Source organism: Schistocerca americana, chromosome 2 (assembly GCF_021461395.2).
Source record: "Schistocerca americana isolate TAMUIC-IGC-003095 chromosome 2, iqSchAmer2.1, whole genome shotgun sequence".
In the NCBI taxonomy this organism is placed as follows: Eukaryota; Metazoa; Arthropoda; class Insecta; order Orthoptera; family Acrididae; genus Schistocerca; species Schistocerca americana.
Window position 1 is genome coordinate 790,646,179 of NC_060120.1, and position 18,059 is coordinate 790,664,237.

The 18,059-nt window shown below is 40.9% G+C and overlaps 1 long non-coding RNA gene across 2 annotated transcripts in view; it reads right to left on the reverse strand.

Moving 5' to 3' along the window:
* Positions 1-497: 497 nt before the first annotated feature.
* LOC124595255 overlaps positions 498-18,059 on the reverse strand; it is a 30,727-nt gene continuing 13,165 nt past the window's right edge. Inside the window, exon 3 of one of the 2 annotated variants that reach the window (XR_006978188.1) lies at positions 498-721. This is a non-coding gene — a long non-coding RNA (uncharacterized LOC124595255). Of the gene's footprint in view, positions 722-11,577; positions 11,637-18,059 lie in introns of those variants that run through there. The other variant, XR_006978189.1, reaches the window with a different exon arrangement.

The following is an 18,059-nucleotide window of genomic DNA, read 5'->3' on the forward strand; positions in this document are numbered from 1 at the left end:
CAGGACAGTACTTTATTAAGATTTCCTCCATTGTTGTAAGTGTGATAAGGATGATGCTACTCTGCTGAATTTTCCTCTTCCTAACAGGTTCCTCATGCATGAGGGAATATAAATGTAGCACTCTAATGAAATAATGTACACTTGACTCTGGTTTCATCTTCACTGTATTATCAGATATTATTAATATCGATTGTAAGTTTTTTTATACACCCTGTGTTTTAATAATACCATTTATTGTGTGGATTGTTGAACTCTATGTAAATTACAGTAGCGGAACCCACCAGGGCAGTTAGTTCTGTTAAGTCTTCAGTTCAATCTACTGTGCATTATTTCTGTATGAAAAAGTTTGTCAGTATTGATATAAACAAACTTTTTCAAGTTCAACAATCCACACATAAAATGGTATTGTTGTAACATGTGTATAAACAAACTTACAATTGTGCTTTTACGTGGGCCCAGGTATGAAAATGTGCTCTACAGAAAATGGACATGCCTTGTCTTTGTCAAATGTGTCCTGTATGAAATTTTACTGAAAGTATTACATTGACAATTAATTCCAGAATCCCATAATTTACTTTCTAATTACAAAATCAATTTTATTACAAATATTTACTCTGAAGTTTAGTCTAGTAACTAACACTATGTAGTAGTTGACTCAAAAATTAAGAATTTTTTCCATGTCATTTCATGAACTGCTGTAAAACCAGTTATCTCAGATTTCCTGTAAAAGTAAATTTATGTAAAATAAAGATAATTTGAAAGCAGAAACAAGCCTACTTAAGTACAAACACAGTTATAAACTTATATTCAAATGAAATCACATATGGCAATGTTAGCAGTAATTTATGAAGTACATTTTCTATATGTGACTTGTGTATGGAAATGTGCATCAGTCCTGGCCTCAGTAACTTCATTATATTGTTTCCCCGTCATCTATATTACACTATGACTACTATGTCAACAAGCCAGAATTGGAACCAGTCAACTTATACAAATAACTTGGTGTATCAATTTTATGGCTATGAAATGGAATAATCGCATAGGCTCAGTCATAGGCGAATCAAATTGATTGAAAAACCTGAACTGGGACACTAAATATCCTGTGAAATCCTGCCAGAGCTTGCATGGAATAGAGCAGGAAATACAAAAAATTAATGTTTACAAGCAATATGTTACAAACTTTTGATACAGCATTTCTGGTTGTGTGTTTTGAATGCCACACAGTTAACAAAGTAACATTTACAATACTTCAGTAATGAATGTCAGTAAGCTATCTGATAATTAATTATCAAAGAAAATAATGATAATTTGGTTTCATTAAACATTATTACTGAGCTATGTCTTCCACACACAAGAGGAAGAATTAATGCAGAAACAGTTATATAATTACAAGTAAATAGTGTCTCTTATTTCTGACTGATCACATAAATTTCACAATAAGATTGTTGAAGTTATACAACTCATTGAAAAATATTTACTTTAGTTTCAATGACATTATATGGATCTTCAGTTAACCCTGTCACTTCCTTCATCAAAGTCCACATTCTCAGTTGTTATGGTCATGCCTCAACCCTTGGCTTCACAGATCAGTTGTATAGTCAAGTCAGTGTAAGAAGGTCCCTGAATGATATTATATGGATCTTAATTTAACTTTGTCAGTTCCTTCATCGAAGTTCACATTCTCTGTTGTTCTGGCCATCTCTCAATCCTTGGCTTCACAGATCAGTTCTATTGTCAAGTTGGTGTAAGGAGGTCCCTGATAGCAGGGACAGCTTTCAGCTTAATTTGTGATTGGTTGAGGTAGATGTGCAAAGCTGCTATGCCTGTCCCCACTGCAATTGTCAGGGATCTTCTTATGCCGACCCAGACTATAGGTTGGTTAGTAGAGAAGAGTCTCTTAGAGTTGTGGATGTAAGAAACGCACAGCAGATGTCAACAGTTAAGAAGCCTAAGTCAGTTGTAAATTCAGACAGAAAGAAGAAAGTTCTGCTGTTAGGTAGATCTCATGGCAGAGGTGTTGGCCAAAAGTTCAAGGATTAGTTGGGGAGAGAGTATCAGGTCACCAGCATTGTGAAGCATAGAGTGAGATTCAGTCAGGTGAAAGGAGTTATGTTGGAATTTTATGAAAGAGGGTCAGATAGTGATTGTGGGTGGATCTGGGGACTGTCTCTGGCAGAGCGTATGAAATAGGTGGAGACCTGTAAAAGATGGCACAAATGTGCACCTTGTGCAGCTGTTTCAGTATCATGTTCAGCCTCATCTTAATACAGCTGTTAGATATATTAAGGTGGGATTTGACAATGTAGTTATCACAGAGGGTGTGCTGCACATTGCAGTGGCACTAGTTGAGTCTATTGTTAGATCAGGTTCCATTAGTCATGACCTGCACCTCAGTGGGTATGGGAAGGGAAAGGGAGGTTGCCACAGCTTAGAATAGATGACAGTGTAGTGATGGGCAACAGTGTAGTGATGGGCAATGGAATCACCCATGGGAACATTTCTGTAGTAGTTGATGTTAGAGAAGCATGTTTTTTTTAAATATAGATATCCCTGCTTAAGGGAAGTTTCTCTTACTAAGAACCCACTTTTAAAAAAGATGGGTATTTAAGTAATGAAGGAATTAGCATATTTCATCAGAATATAGTGTGTTAGAGAATATGTTAGTGAACCAAGACAATACAGGCACTTCCTATATCAAAATACTGAGATAGAAAATGAAGCTGTATCAAGATTGTTTGGGCAAGATAAGTATCAGGGCTGGGCTTAGAATGATAACTGGAGCCAGAGTCATCTCGTGATGTAAAGAAAACTTTACAGAAAACCTCAGTTCACTTTTACATAAATCCCCCAATCATATTTTAATCATCAGTGGAGACTCTAATTATCCAACAATTAATTCATTGGGGAAATTATAGTTTTGTTAGTGTTGGGCATGATAAGACATCCTGTTAAACTTTACTAAATGCCTTCTCTAAAAACTACCTAGAATAGGTAGTTAGGAACGCCACTTTTATGAAAATATATTGGATCTAATGGCAGCAAATAGACCTGTTGTCTTTGAGGATGTTCACATTGAAACTGGTATCAGTGACCATGATGTGGTTGTGACAACAATGGTTACCAAAGTACAAAGGACAACTAAAACAAGCAGAAAGATATATATGTTCAGTAAACTAGATATAAAAAAATTAGTAGTGTCATACCTCAATGAGGAACTTTAAGCTTTCAGTAAAGGGTAGGAGAATGTAGAGTAAATCTGGTTCAAGTTTAAAAGAGTAGTTGACCATGCACTGGGATAGATATGTACCCAGTAGAACAGTTCATAATAGGAGGGAGCCTCCATAGTATACAGTCACTGTAAAGAAACTTCTGAAGAACCAGAGGTTACTGCACAATTGGTGTAAAACAAAGCATAGGGCTATAGATAGAGAGATGCTGAATGAAACATGTTTGGCTGTCAAGAGTGTGATACCTTCAGTGACTGTCATAGCAGAATATTGTCAAATAATCACTCACTGAACTCAAATTCTGGTCATATGTAAAGGCTATTAGTGGCACCAAAGTTAGCATCCAGTTCATAGCAAATGAGACATGAACTGAAATTGAGGGTAGCAAAGCAAAAGCTGAAGTGCCGAACTCCCATTTTCAAATGTTCCTTTACAAAGGAAAACCCAGGAGACTTAACCCAATTTGATCCTCATACCCCAATTTGATCCTCATACTGCTGAAAAGATGAATGAAATAAGCATTAGTGTCAGTGGTGGTGTGTAACAGCTGAATTGTATTAAAATTCAACAATGCTCCAGGCCCCAACGGAATCCCTGTAAGATTCTATATTGAATTTGCAGCTGAATTAGCCCTTCTTCTAAATATAATCTATCATTGGTCCCTCAAAGAAAAAACTGTGCCCATTTCTTGGAAAAAGGCAAAGGTCACACCTGTCTACAACAAAGGTGGTAGAAGTGATCCACAAAACTACTGTTCAGTATCCTTGACATTGATTTGTTGTAGAATCTTAGAACATATTCTGAGCTAAAAGATAATGATGCATCTTGACCTCCTCAGTGCCAACCAGCGAAGATTTCGAAAACATCGATCATGTGAAACACAACTCACAGTTTACAGTTTCGCATGCCATACTGAAAGCTTTGGAGCAAGGCAACCAGGTAGAGGTAGATGCAGTATTTCTTGATTTCCAAAAAGCATTAGATTCAGTACAGCACCTACGCTTATTTTCGAAAGTATGATAATATGGGGTATCGAGTGCTAGTTGTGACTGAATTGAGGACTTTTTGGTAGTGAGGATACAGCATACTATTCTGGATGGAGAGTCATTGTCAGATGTAGAAGTAACTTCAGGTGTGCACCAGGGAAGTGTGTTGAGACCCTTGTTGTTCATATTACATATTAATGACCTTGCAGACAATATTAGTAGTAAAATCGGCCATTTTGCAGATGATGCAGTGTCTATAATGAAGTACAACCTGAAAGAAGCTGCATAAATATTCAGTCAGATCTTGATAAGATTCCAACATGGTGCAGAGGTTGGTAACATAGTATAAATGTTCAGAAATGTAAAATTTTGCACAGCACAAAAAGAAAGAAACCTAGTATTCTATAACTATAATATCAGTGAGTTACTGTGGGAATCAACCAACTCATACAAACACCTGGGTGTAACACTTTATAGGGATATGAAATTGAATGATCACATAGGTTCAGTCAAGGGTTCAAAAAGGTTCAGTCATGGGTAAAGCAGGTGGTAGACGTCATTTTATTGGTAGAATACTGGGGGAGTGCATGTGACCGGTTCTGGAATATTGTTCAAGTGTATGGGACCCATACCAGATAGGACTAACAGGGGATACTGAACATATACAGAGAAGGGCAGCAAGAATGGTAACAGGTTTGTTTAATTCATGGGAGAGTGTCACAGAAATGTTGAAGGTACTGAACTGTAAGACTCTTGAAGATAGATGTAAACTATCTCGAGAAAATCTGTTAAAGTTTCAAGACCTTCCTTTAAATGTTAACTCTAGGAATATACAACAAGCCCCCTCTCCCCCCAAGTATCACTCACACAGGGATGATGAAGATAAGATTAGAATAATTACTGCATACACAGAGGCATTAAAATAATCATTCTCCTGCACTCCATACGTGAACAGGAAGAAACACTAAGGACAAGTGTAATGGGACATATCCTCTGCCATGCACAAATATAGATGTAGATGTAGGTACAGATTAGCTGCCTTTTTTCAAGGAGCTCTCTGCACATTTGCAGGGGGAAAGGGGGGGGGGAGGTGGTGAGGATTGGTGAGGATGAAGGGGCACAGCAAGCATTGACATGAAAAACAGTATTCCATTTGATTCTATGGATGTATTAAAGTGCTGAACTGAACACATCACTGAATGTTGTGCAGGAGCAGTAGAATTTAATGAAACTAAACTTTTACTTATAGGTTATCTATGTGTCCCCTAACTCTGAATTCAGGACATCTCTGTTTGAGGTGGAGAGAGATTGTGATTCAGTTCACAGAAAGTACCAAAAATTTGTTGCATTTGGTGACACAATATTAACTTTATAAATGACTGTGTGAGGAAAGACTGTTGGAAGGTCTTGTAAATTTATATCATGTTATGCAGACTGTATTCTTTCCAACCATAGTGCAGGGGACAGCTATAGGCTACAATTTTGTTTCTTCTTCGTTACTGGAGGTGGAGTCCTTTAGTAAGAAGGTAAATGGCCTTTCAGACCATGATGCACAAATTTTAACACTAAAAGGAATTTGTGCACACACAGACATGTTAAGTATTATTACAAACTATTTATAAGTGTTAGTCCATTGGCAACAGGAACATTTTTAGACCTCATTAAGGAATGAGTGGCAGGATATTCATAGTGCTTATAAAACAGAGCATAAATATAATGCTTTCCTCAACATGTCTTTGAAAGTTACTTCTCATTAAACATTTAAAACAGGATACTAGCACTAGCAGGCAACCTAGGTGGCTGACTAATTAGTTATCATGTAGAACGAAGTGGGAATTCTGTCAAAATGTAAGAAATAGTCACAATTGAAGTGCAGTAGCCCATTACAAACAGTGTTTAAAAATGTCATAAGGAAGGCAAAAAGCATGTGATATACAAATAGAATAGCTAATTCTCAAAATTAAATTAAAACCATATGGTTAGTCATGAAGAAAGTGTCTGGGCAGCAGCCCGAGGTTAAAGATGTATAGTCCTAGCTACCAGAGATGGCAGTCATGTATGTGTGAGCTGTGCTTGCTTGTGTGAATAAACTTTCCTGAAGATGGCTTTGGCCAAAAGGAAAATGTGTAACAGTCTACCTTTGTTACTGATAGGTTAGATATGTGTATAGTATTTAAGAGTCACTATCTGAAAATAGCACATAAATTAAATAAAAACTTAGTTTCTACAGGGAATCATACTCTGAAGTGCCAAGCAAACTAGTATAGGCATGCGTATTCAAATACAGAGATATATAAACAGGCACAATATGTCACTGCGGTCAACGACGCCTATATAAGACAACAAGTAATTGCCGCAGTTGATAGATATGTTACGGCTGCTACAGTGGCAGGTTATCGAGATTTAAGCGAGTTTGAACTTGTGTAATAGTCGGCGCACGAGCGATGGGACACAGCATCTCCGAGGTAGTGATGAAGTGGGGATTTTCCCATATGACCATTTCACGAGTGTACTGTGAATATTAGGAATCCAGTAAAACATCAAATCTCTGACATCGCTTTGGCCAGAAAAAGATCCTGCACGAATGGGATCAGTGACGACTGAAGAGACTCATTTAGCATGACGGAAGAGCAACCATTCCACAGATTGCTGCAGATTTCAGTGCTGGGCCATCAACAAGTGTCAGCGTGTGAAACATTCAACAAAACACCATCGATATAGGCTTTTGGAGTCGAAGGCCCACACATGTACCCTTGATGACTGCATAACACATAGCTTAATGCCTCACCTGGGCCCGTCGACACCGACATTGGATTGTTGATGACTGGAAACATGTTGCCTGCTCAGACAAGTCTCGTTTCAAATTGTATTGAGTGGATTTTAGTGTGTGGGTCTGGAGACAACCTCATGAATCCATGGATCATGCATATCAGCAGGGGGGGCTGTTCAAGCTGGTGGAGGGTCTGTAATGGTGTGGGGCATGTGCAGTTGGAATGATATGGGACCCCTGATATGTCCATATACAATTCTGACAGTTGACACGTATGTAAGCATCTTGTCTGATCATCTGCATCCATTCATGTCCATTGTACATTCCAATTGACTTTGGCTATTCCAGCAGGACAATGCGACTCCCCACATGTCCAGAGTTGCTAAAGAGTGGCTCCAGGAACCCTCTTCTGAATTTAAACACTTCTGCTGGCCACCAGACTCCCCAGATTATTGAGCATATCTGGGATGTCTTGCAATGTGCTGTTCAGAAGAGATGTCCATCTCCTCCTACTCATACAGATTTATGGACAGCCCTGGAGGATTCGTGCTGTCAGTTCCATCCAGAACTGCTTCAGACATTAGTCGAGTCCATGCCACATCACGTAGCAGCACATCTGCATGCTCGCAGGAGCCCTACACAATATTAGGCAGGTGTACCCATTTCTTTGGCTCTTCAGTGTAAAACTCTCTAAGAAAATGGCTTTCCAAGACTGCTATCTGAAATACACCTCCATGGTACTGACAAGGAGGATACTGAGTAAATAAGTAAATCACTGAAGACTAAAGACTCTCATTGATATGACAGGGTACCTTGCAGAGTACTAAAGTACTGCGCTTCATTTGTTAGCCCGTACTATGGCACATTTGTAATTTTTCCTTTAGGAATGGTCAGTTTTCAGAATGATTAAAGTCCTGAATAGTGAAACCACTTTTTAAAAAAGGAGAACGAGGTAATATAGACAATTTTAGACCTATTTCAATGCCATTGGTGTTTGAAAAAGTTACTGAAAAGGCTGTATATTTAAGGATAAGTGATCATTTCAGTCCACATAACTTGCTGTCGTATACATATTTTGTTTTTAGAAATGGTTGAACAATTGAAAATGCTATATTCTCTGTTCTCGGTAAAGCACTGGGTGGATTAAACAAAAAATTGCAAACTCAAGGTGTTGCCTAAAGCGACTGATTTTGTTGACCACAAAATATTACTGCAGAAGTTGGATCCTTATGAAATTGGAAGAGTAGTTCACAACTGGTTCCTCTCAAACTTTAAGAACATTCTACACATTAATGAGAATGGTTATGAGGTAACATCTGACTGGGACATGGTTTGGTGGAGGGTGCCTGAAGGGTCAGTGCTGGGGCAGCTGCTGTTTCTTATAAATATATATATAAATGGTATGCCTTATAATGTGTCAGGTGAATCTAAAATATTTCTGTTTCCTGGTGATATTATAGTGATGGGTTTTGAGTGCAACAAAGGCAGTGTATCAAATAGTGATTAGGACAGAAGTTCATGGCTTGTAGGAAATAATGGTAAACTGATGATAAATCACGGTAAGTCTCAGTTTTTACAGTTTGTTACACATAAGTCAACTAAAACTTATATTTTAATTACACACATGTGATTAGTGAATATGAACAATTAGAATTCCTAAGTCTTCAGACAGACAGTAAGTGGTTATTAGCAAGAATGTGTGTCGTCTTCATGTAAAACTTCTGGCCTGAGAGGCTATGGTTGACATATAAAACTGCTTCCTGACATTTCGTCTACAACTGTGGAAGTCATCTTCTAATATAAAACAGCTACTGAAAGCCTGCATTATAAGAATATGTGTCTTTGTATGTGAAAATGTGTGTACTTTTACTAGGAAAAGAGCAAAAACTCAAAAGATAGTTTGAAGAGTGTTTCCTGTTACATGTTTCTATGCTTCATGTATCAGTCCACTACAGGTGAGTTGTTGCATTTCCCCTTTAGATATTGTTCCACTCAAGAATTTCCATTATGGCTTTACAGCAAAAACTTATCCTAAACAACATGGTTAGTATAAAATACAGAATTATAGCACATAAAATGATCAAAGGTAAGAATCATAACTAAGTTTTTTAAGAAACACAAAGCTTTACTAACTTCAGGTTAAGAACCTCTACAGGCAACCTTAGTGTAAAAGACAGAATAATGGCATATAATATGATCATAGGTAGAAGAGAAATTTGTTAACATCGAGTATAGATTCAAGTGTCAGAAAGTCGTCCTGAAAGTATTTGTATGGAGTGTAGTCATGTATGGAAGTGAAACATGGACGATAAATAATTTTGACAAGAAGAGAATAGAAGCTTTCGAAATGTGGTGCTACAGAAGAATGCTGAAGATTAGATGGGTAGATCACATAACTAATGAGGAGGTATTGAATAGAATTGGGGAGAAGAGGAGTTTGTGGCACAAAATGACAAAAAGAAGGGACCGGTTGGTAGGACATGTTTTGAGGCATCAAGGGATCACCAATTTAGTTTTGGAGGGCAGCGTGGAGGGTAAAAATCGTAGAGGGAGACCAAGAGATGAATACACTAAACAGATTCAGAAAGATGTAGATTGTAGTAGGTACTGGGAGATGAAGAAGCTTGCACAGGATACAGTAGCATGGAGAGCTGCGTCAAACCAGTCTCTGGACTGAAGACCACAACAACAACATGATCATAGGTAAGAAACACAACTAAGTTTTTCAAGAAACATAAAACTTTACTAATGCAAGGTTAAGTACCTGTACAGGCAACCTTAGCTCCCCTTCCGTATTCATATTCATCTAAATTATCTTTGTCGGTTTACCATTTGCATTTTTTATATGGGTGAAGTCATTGTGGTGTATTACAGTCCCTACTTCTATGTACAACATAGTAATAATCACCATTAAGTCACTCTACCATGTGTCATAGCTTTTATACAATTAACTCCCTAGTATGAGCAGTAAATTAATCATCATAAGTCTATAGTATGCAAATCAAAGAGTCCCTCACTCTAGATATCACTTAGTACAATCTGTTAGTTCCTAAACAAAACAAACTTTGACAACAACATAATGCAGAACAATTTATAGCATAAAGTCCTACATAATTTTTAGCACTGATTGTGTCACAAGTAAAGTAAAAGCACACAGTGTTCATATTTCAACATCAGTCATGCTGCATAATAGTTAACTCCAGTAAGGCATAAAATAGTAATAAATGATTATTATATTCACAGTATAGTAATGTAAAAGTTAGGAGACAAAGTAATGACAAGACTTTTCTAAATAGGACGTAGTATGTCTGACTAGACAACTTGTTGAGCTGCAAACTGCAGAATAATACAAATCAGTGATAATTGTCTACACACGTAGCAGGTAGTTTGATATCAAATGAAGACTATCAGATATGGCATCATATCTGATATTAATGATAATCAACACAATATTTTGAGAAAATCTATTAACTCATGTGAGGCTATATTTACATTAAATATGAATATTCATTCTGGATATATTTACATTATTCACGTGATCAGCATAATAATTACTCGAGATTGCTAATGTAGGAAGCATTTTGATAGAAGAGAAGAAGATGCAGCATAGAAAACAAAAATGGAAATGGTGCTGCAGCAGCTCAAGGTCATACGTACATCACTGCATATGATATACGAAGTGTTTATCGCTCTATGAGGGTAAACAAAAGTGTACCCTCACCTTTAATGCAACCACAAAGTATTTAATTTCAAATTTTAGCCGAACACTTCACCTAGCACAGTTTCTGAATCGTGCAATTATCAAGTTACATTACACTCCACGTCATTATTAAACATAAACTGAAGGTCCACCAACATTGAAAATTCTTTCCTCCAGCACAGAAAATAAATAAAGCAATATAGAACTAGTAATGTTATAACTTCAAGTTGAACAAATATATTTCAAGGAAGACGCAATAAATGAAAGTCACAGATCAAATAAACAGAGTAAGACGTGTGTACACTTTAACAGTCAAATCATAACCGAGTCCAAGTCTAGCGGCCGCTGGCTGGCTGGCCGCTTAGGTGGCACTGCTGCTGCATGGCTGGCAGACAGCGCCGCATGTAGAGGACACGCGTAACTGCGCGGTGGCACTTTGTAAGATCGGCGAGTCACAACACTTTTCCCCCCCTTTGAATTTTTTGCACAGGTCTTGATGGAGGTGACCTGTGGACTGCTAACGTCCATAGGTGTTGTTTGACTGGCCATAAAGTCTCAAGGAGGAGGCTTCCCGTACGGACGGAAGTGTCCCCGATAACGGGTCGAGATGACAGGAGACGTGGGGGTCAAATCTGCTGGGGCCCCGCGCACCAATCTGCCCATTGCGGTAAGTCCGGTTGTTATAACAGGAGACATGGGCGATGTGTCTGCGTCCATAGGAGAAGGAGGCGAGTAGAGTTGCTCCGACAGATGATGGTCATCTGGTTCCTGCATGGGCATGTCTCCTGGTGGCGTCAGTTCTTGTGCTGGCACCGATATGATGGTGAGAGGACTGCGTTGTGAGTAATGAGAGATTCCAGTATCCCGAGCGGCAGGTAGAGCCGAAGGTGGTGTAGCGGCATCCGGAACAGGCGTTGCCGGCACACGAGGCCGAAGCTGGTCCGAATGACGCACTGGAACACCCGTGTCCGTCTGGATTTCATACAGGCATCAGCCACGGTGTTGTAAGATGCGGCAAGGACTCAATTTTGGCCGCCTGCCATATCGCCGTACCCATACATGGTCGTCGGTGGTGAACCGGCCAAGCAAAGCCACCCGCGGCCGTGAGGTGGAAGGCCACAGAAGATGAAGTAGCATGCAGGGCTGTTGGCCATGTAAGAGCTCAGCCGGGCTGTGGTCGCCCATGGGGGTGAAATGGTAAGAAGCCAGAAATTGGAGAAGCACATCATCAGCAGCAGAAGTAGTCAGGAGTTTCCTCATCTGAGCCTTAAATGTGCGGACCAGTCGTTCAGCCTCACCGTTTGACTATGGATGGAATGGAGAGGTCGTGACATGCGTGACGCCATGACGGGCACAAAAATCCGCAAAATCTGAAGAAGCAAATTGCGGACCATTATCAGTAACAAGAGTAGAGGGAAGGCCTTCCAAAGAGAAAATGCGAGCTAGAGCAATGGTGGTTGCCACGGTGGTAGGCGACGTGCAACGGACAATGAAAGGAAAGTTAGAGTAGGCGTCAATAACAAGAAGCCAATAAGTACCTAAAAAGGTCCAACGAAGTCAGCATGAATATGCACCCAGGGCTTCTCACGTGAAGGCCACGGTGACAAAGATGACTTCGGGGCGGCGGCCTGTGACGCACAAGGGCCGCAAGCAGCAACCATGTGTGCGATTTCAGAGTCAATGCCGGGCCAGTACACATGACGGCGCACCAGAGATTTTGTGCGGGAGACACCCCAGTGCCCTTGGTGAAGAAGTAGGCACAAGACCAAAGCACGCAGACGCAGGTACCACAACATGCGGCAAAGCATTTTCGGTAGAAAGGAGGATAACACCATCCCTAGCCGTGAGGCAGTAACGCAAAGCATAGTAGTTCCGCAACGGATCAGAAGTCTTAGTGGACAGATGATCTGGTCAACCCTTCTTGAATACAGCGTAAAACCCAGGAGAAGGTAGGGTCAGAACCTGTGACAGCTGCCAGCCGGTCCCCGGTGATGGGAAACCCGTCCACAACCCGCTGCTTGGCAACATCCCGGTGGAAACACAAAAGTTCATCCCTATCGAATGCCAGATCACGACCCATGGGAAGGCGAGACAGTGCATCAGCATTCGCATGTTGAGCCATCGGCCAGAAATGAATCTCATAATTGAAACGAGACAAGTAAAGAGCCCAACGCTGGAGGCAGTGTGCAGCCTTGTCGGGAAGTGACGTTGATGGATGAAACAAGGAAACAAGTGGTTTGTGATCCGTAACAAGATGAAATTTGGATCCATAGAGAAAAACACCAAACTTATGAAAAGCATAAATAATGGCCAAAGCTTCTTTTTCAATTTGAGAATACTTTTGTTGGGCATCTGTGAGTGTTTTGGAGGCATAAGCAATGGGTTGTTCAGAACCGTCAGAAAAACGGTGCGCAAGGACTGCACCAACCCCATATTGAGAGGCATCCGTGGCAAGAACAAGATGTGGGCCAGGTCGATAAGTAGCCAGGCACGGGGCCTTGTTCAACATAGTCTTCAATTTCTGGAAAGCCGCATCGCATGATGCGGACCAGTGAAAAGGCATGTTTTTATGCAAAAGGCGATGCAACGGCTGAGCCACCGAAGCAGCAGATGGTAAAAACTTGTGATAGCATGCTATTTTCCCCAAGAAGGTCTGCAGTTCCTTAACAGATGTAGGGTGAGGAAGGGCATTGATCGCAGCGACAGTTTGCTGAAGCAGACGAATACTATCCCGAGAGAGTTGAAACCCCAAGTACATGATAGATGCCTGAAAAAATTTTGATTTCTGAAGATTACACTTAAGACCGGCAGTCTGTAAGACATGAAAAAGTGTGCGGAGATTTTGAAGATGTTCGTCAGTGGTGGAGCCAGTGACAACAATGTCGTCCTAGTCATTTATACACCCAGGGACAGTGAGCAATAATTGTTCCAAGAATCGCTGAAAGAGCAGGGGCACCCCCGAATGGCAATCGTTGGTATTGATAGAGGCCGAAAGGCATGTTAAGGACCAGAAACTGCCGGGAAGCAGCGTCGAAAGGAAGTTGATGATAAGCTTCTGACAGGTCAAGTTTAGAAAAGTACTGGCCTGCAGCAAGTTTAGTGAACAATTCTTCAGGTCGAGGCATAGGGTAAGTGTCGATAATGCATTGAGCATTTTCAGTGGCTTTGAAATCGCCACAGAAACGAATATCACCATTTGGCTTAGCAACTACAATGACCGGAGAGGACCACTCACTGGAAGTGACAGGAAGCAAGACCCCTGAAGCTGTGAGACGATCCAGCTCCCGTTTGACCTGATGACGAAGGGCCACAGGAATGGGCCGAGCCCGAAAAAACTTAGGCCGAGCAGTGGGTTTGGCGTGATATGAGCTTGAAAGTCGTTTGCACGGCCTAACCCAGGAGAAAAAAGGGACAAAAATGTCGTCGACAAAGAATCCAATTGAGTATAAGGAATAGCATCAGAGACGATATTGACAGAGTCATCTATGGAGAACCCCAAAACGCGAAAGGCATTGAAACCAAAAAGATTCTCCTCATTACTATGCTTGACCACAAATATGGGAACAGTGCGAACGACAGATTTGTAAGATACCTCAGCATCAAATTGCCCCAAGCGAGAAATCTTCTGTTTATTGTAAGTCTGTAATTGCCTAGTGACAGTTGACAGGATTGGAGAACCCAACTGAAGATACGTCTGAGAATTGATGATAGTGGCAGCAGAACCAGTATCCACCTGCATATGAGCATCTCGACCAAGTATTTGGACAGTGAGGAATAAGTTCCCTGAAAGGGAAGAAGTACAATTGACAGACAACACAGAATCAGAATCAGCGTCATGTTCATGAACATCATGGATGCAATCGGATTTGCACACGGATGACACGTGACCCTTTTTTGCATTTGTGACACACGGCCCAACATTGTGGACAATCTTCTCGTGAATATTTCGTAAAACACCACGGACATGAAGGACGTTGCCATGGGTTTTGGTGCAGTTTCTTAGAGGTTTGTTTACGGTTAGGCCGAGGCTGCACTTGGGAGCATAGTGCGGCCACGTCGGCCGGTGGGGACACGCCACACGCTTCGTCAACGTCGCACAGAGGTTGTATTTCCCCTACGTCGCCCCATGCCTCTATTTGCGCTCCAGCGGCGCGAGAAATTTCAAAAGACTGAGCGATGGATAGAACTTCATCTAGAGTCGGATTTGCCAACTGAAGGGCACGTTGCCTAACTTCTTTGTTGGGTGCCGATTGGATAATAGCATCCCGTACCATGGAATCGGCGTAGGATTCTTTGTGAACTTCAGTAACAAATTGACACTTTTGACTGAGGCCTTGAAGTTCAGCAGCCTAAGCGCGATAGGACTGATGCGGTTGTTTTCGACAACGATAAAAGGCAACACGAGAGGCTACCACATGCGTTTGCTTTTGAAAATAGACGGACAGAAGTGAGCACATTTCAGCAAAGGACAAAGATGCAGGATCTTTCAAAGGAGCCAATTGCGACAACAACCGATACATTTGAGGTGAAATCCATGAAAGGAACAGAGACTTACACGTTTGTTCGTCCGCGACATGAAATGCCAAGAAGTGCTATCGAAGACGTTTTTCGTAATCAGACCAGTCTTCCGCCATCTCGTCGTAAGGAGGAAAAGTAGGTAGAGACAACGACGAGAGTCGCCCCGCATTTTATGCCGCGACGAAATCACGAATCGCATTTGTGAGAAGCGTTTGCTGTTCTATGAGACCTTGCAATAGTTGCTCTAAAGTGGCCATGGAAACATGTGGGTCAACGATGGAAAAGAAAAATCACTGCCTCGTCACCAACTGTTATAACTTCAAGTTGAACAAATATGTTTCAAGGAAGACGCAATATATGAAAGTCACAGATCAAGTAAACAGAGTAAGACGTGTGTACACTTTAACAGTCAAATCATAACTGAGTCCAAGTCTAGCGGCCGCTGGCTGGCTGGCCGCTTAGGTGGCACTGCTGCTGCATGGCTGTCAGACAGTGCCGCATGTAGAGGACCCGCGTAACTGTGCGGCGGCACTTTGAAAGATCGGCAAGTCACAACAAGTAATCGGCTCGACATCTGATTCTACTACTAAATGAACAAAAGCAATAAAAAATTAAAATATAGCATAGTAAATTATCATCAACAGTCCTGTACCAGACTCCATTCATGAACCATCAGGAAAGTAGATTGCTTGTTTGTGTGTTATATTTATGAGCTTCTAAATAGAAGCAAGTTAATTATTTAGCTTTTTCTCTGTGCTTTTTAGTTTAATTTGAAATTCCTTGCATGTTTGTGTATTTAGAGGCATAATATCATATTTTAGTAACTGTGGAGTGTAGATTTACGCCATCTATAGTGCCACTGTTGTTTGTTTTGAACAGCTCAGTAAGGTGCCAGCTTCCATTCATCAACCACCAGGAGAGAACATTGTGTCTGCCAATGTGCAGTAAACCAGTGTCACTGACAGGATCAGTGTTTTCTAGTACCTCCCATTTGTCTTTTCAACAAGTTTGGTAGTGCAAATATTTGTCAAAAAGATGACAGGTCTCATTTTTATCTTATTTTTGCCTAATGTTTTCGTTAAAATTTTAGTAATAGGATGGGTAGTGAATGTACATGCTGTGCATTAACACAGAAAGAGCTGGCCACAGTTCACAAACAGCTGAAGACAGTGTTGGCCACAATCGGCTATGTGCAGCCTGCTGCCTCATGGTGCAGCACCAGCAGAAAAGTTTGCACCTCACATGGGACACCTCGGGTGTTACTTGTTTCACCCACAGGCTCTGCCACCAAGGCACCTCTCAGCATAACCAATGCAGCACGAGTGGTAGGTTGCAGCGTGTTCATTTGGCTCTAGATGGAGAAGTAACATGGGGGCTAGCTGTCTGGTCTTCCCCATTCACCCTGTCAGTGGACAGGTGGCCTCTCGGTCAGTAGGGTCTGGGCAAACACACTGGGATGGGGGGAGAGGGGGGGGGGGGGGAGTGTTTGCTAGATATCAAGAGCCACAATGTTAAGTGCATTATGAAGACCCTGAAGCTAATAGCATGCAGAGCTGAAAAGATGGTCAATGTGCACTCGGTATGTCAGGTGAGAGGGCCTCAACTGAGATGTGCAGGAGACCCTGCTTGAGGCTGTTGTGGTGTACTCATCTTCAAGTTGTGACTCATGTTGGCACCAATGACATCTGTTGCTTGGGTTCTGGGACCATCCTCAGTTTGTATGTGCATACAGTTCACAGTATCATAACCAGACTTGACTGGGGCCCTTTGGTTCAGTGCTGATTGGAGGATCTCACCCAGAGGCTTAGTTGATTCTGTGACTGTCTTGACTACAGATTTATGGACCTGTATTATGGGGTGTAGAAGTTAGAACTTCCCTCAAGAGGTCATGGGTGTGTTACAAAGGGGAAGGAGCTACCCTGGGAGAACAGAACTTGTTAATGCACAAGGTTTTTTTTTTAGGCTAGGCAATAGTTTGAAGTCCTCTGACAAACACTCCCCATTAACAAAGTTTCTGAATTTATCACCCTCTAGGAAAGGTGTAACACTTAAATTATGCTTGGGACTGAGACCTGCATGAAGCCTGAAATATTTAATGAGTCATGGAACATATATAAAAAAGACAGGTTAGGTGCCATAGGAGGGAGAGTGTTCATTGCAGTTGACAAAAATATTGTATCTATCTAAGCTGAAATTGAGTCTGATTGCAAAGTTTTCTGGAAGAGACTTAAGTGAACTCGTGTTGATCATTGGATGTTTGTACTGGCCACCAGATTCCATCATAACAGTTGTAGAATCATTCAAAGAAAGTCTATGCTCAGCAGTGCAGAAGTACACTGATCACACACTATTGGAGGCAAATTTAACCTACTGAGTATAGACTGGTATGTCTATGAATTCATTGTAGGTGGCAGTGACAGATAAGTCCTGTGAAGTAGATCGGAACACATTTTCTGAAAATTGTCCTGTGCCACTTCTTCAATAACCCACACGAAATGGAAATGTTTTAGGATTGGAGCATTTTAGCTCTTGTAGCTATAAATAGGGCTAACCTTATCAGCAGTGTCAGTATAGAGACAGTGATTGGTGATCATGATGTTATCATAGCAACAATGGTTACTAAAGTTAATAAATCTATTAAGAAAGCTAGAAGAGGTTTTATGCTGGAAAGAGGAGATAAACAGTTGTCTCAATATTGTTGTTATTCCATTCTGGACTTTTCCTTGTTTATTAGCATCTGAACTTAGACAGTGAATGGGCATAGTTTAATTCCAATATGAGGATCATAAAAAGTGGACGAAGTTTAAACTGGTTGTAAATCACTCTCTGGAGATGGATGTGCTGAGTAAGTGTTTTAA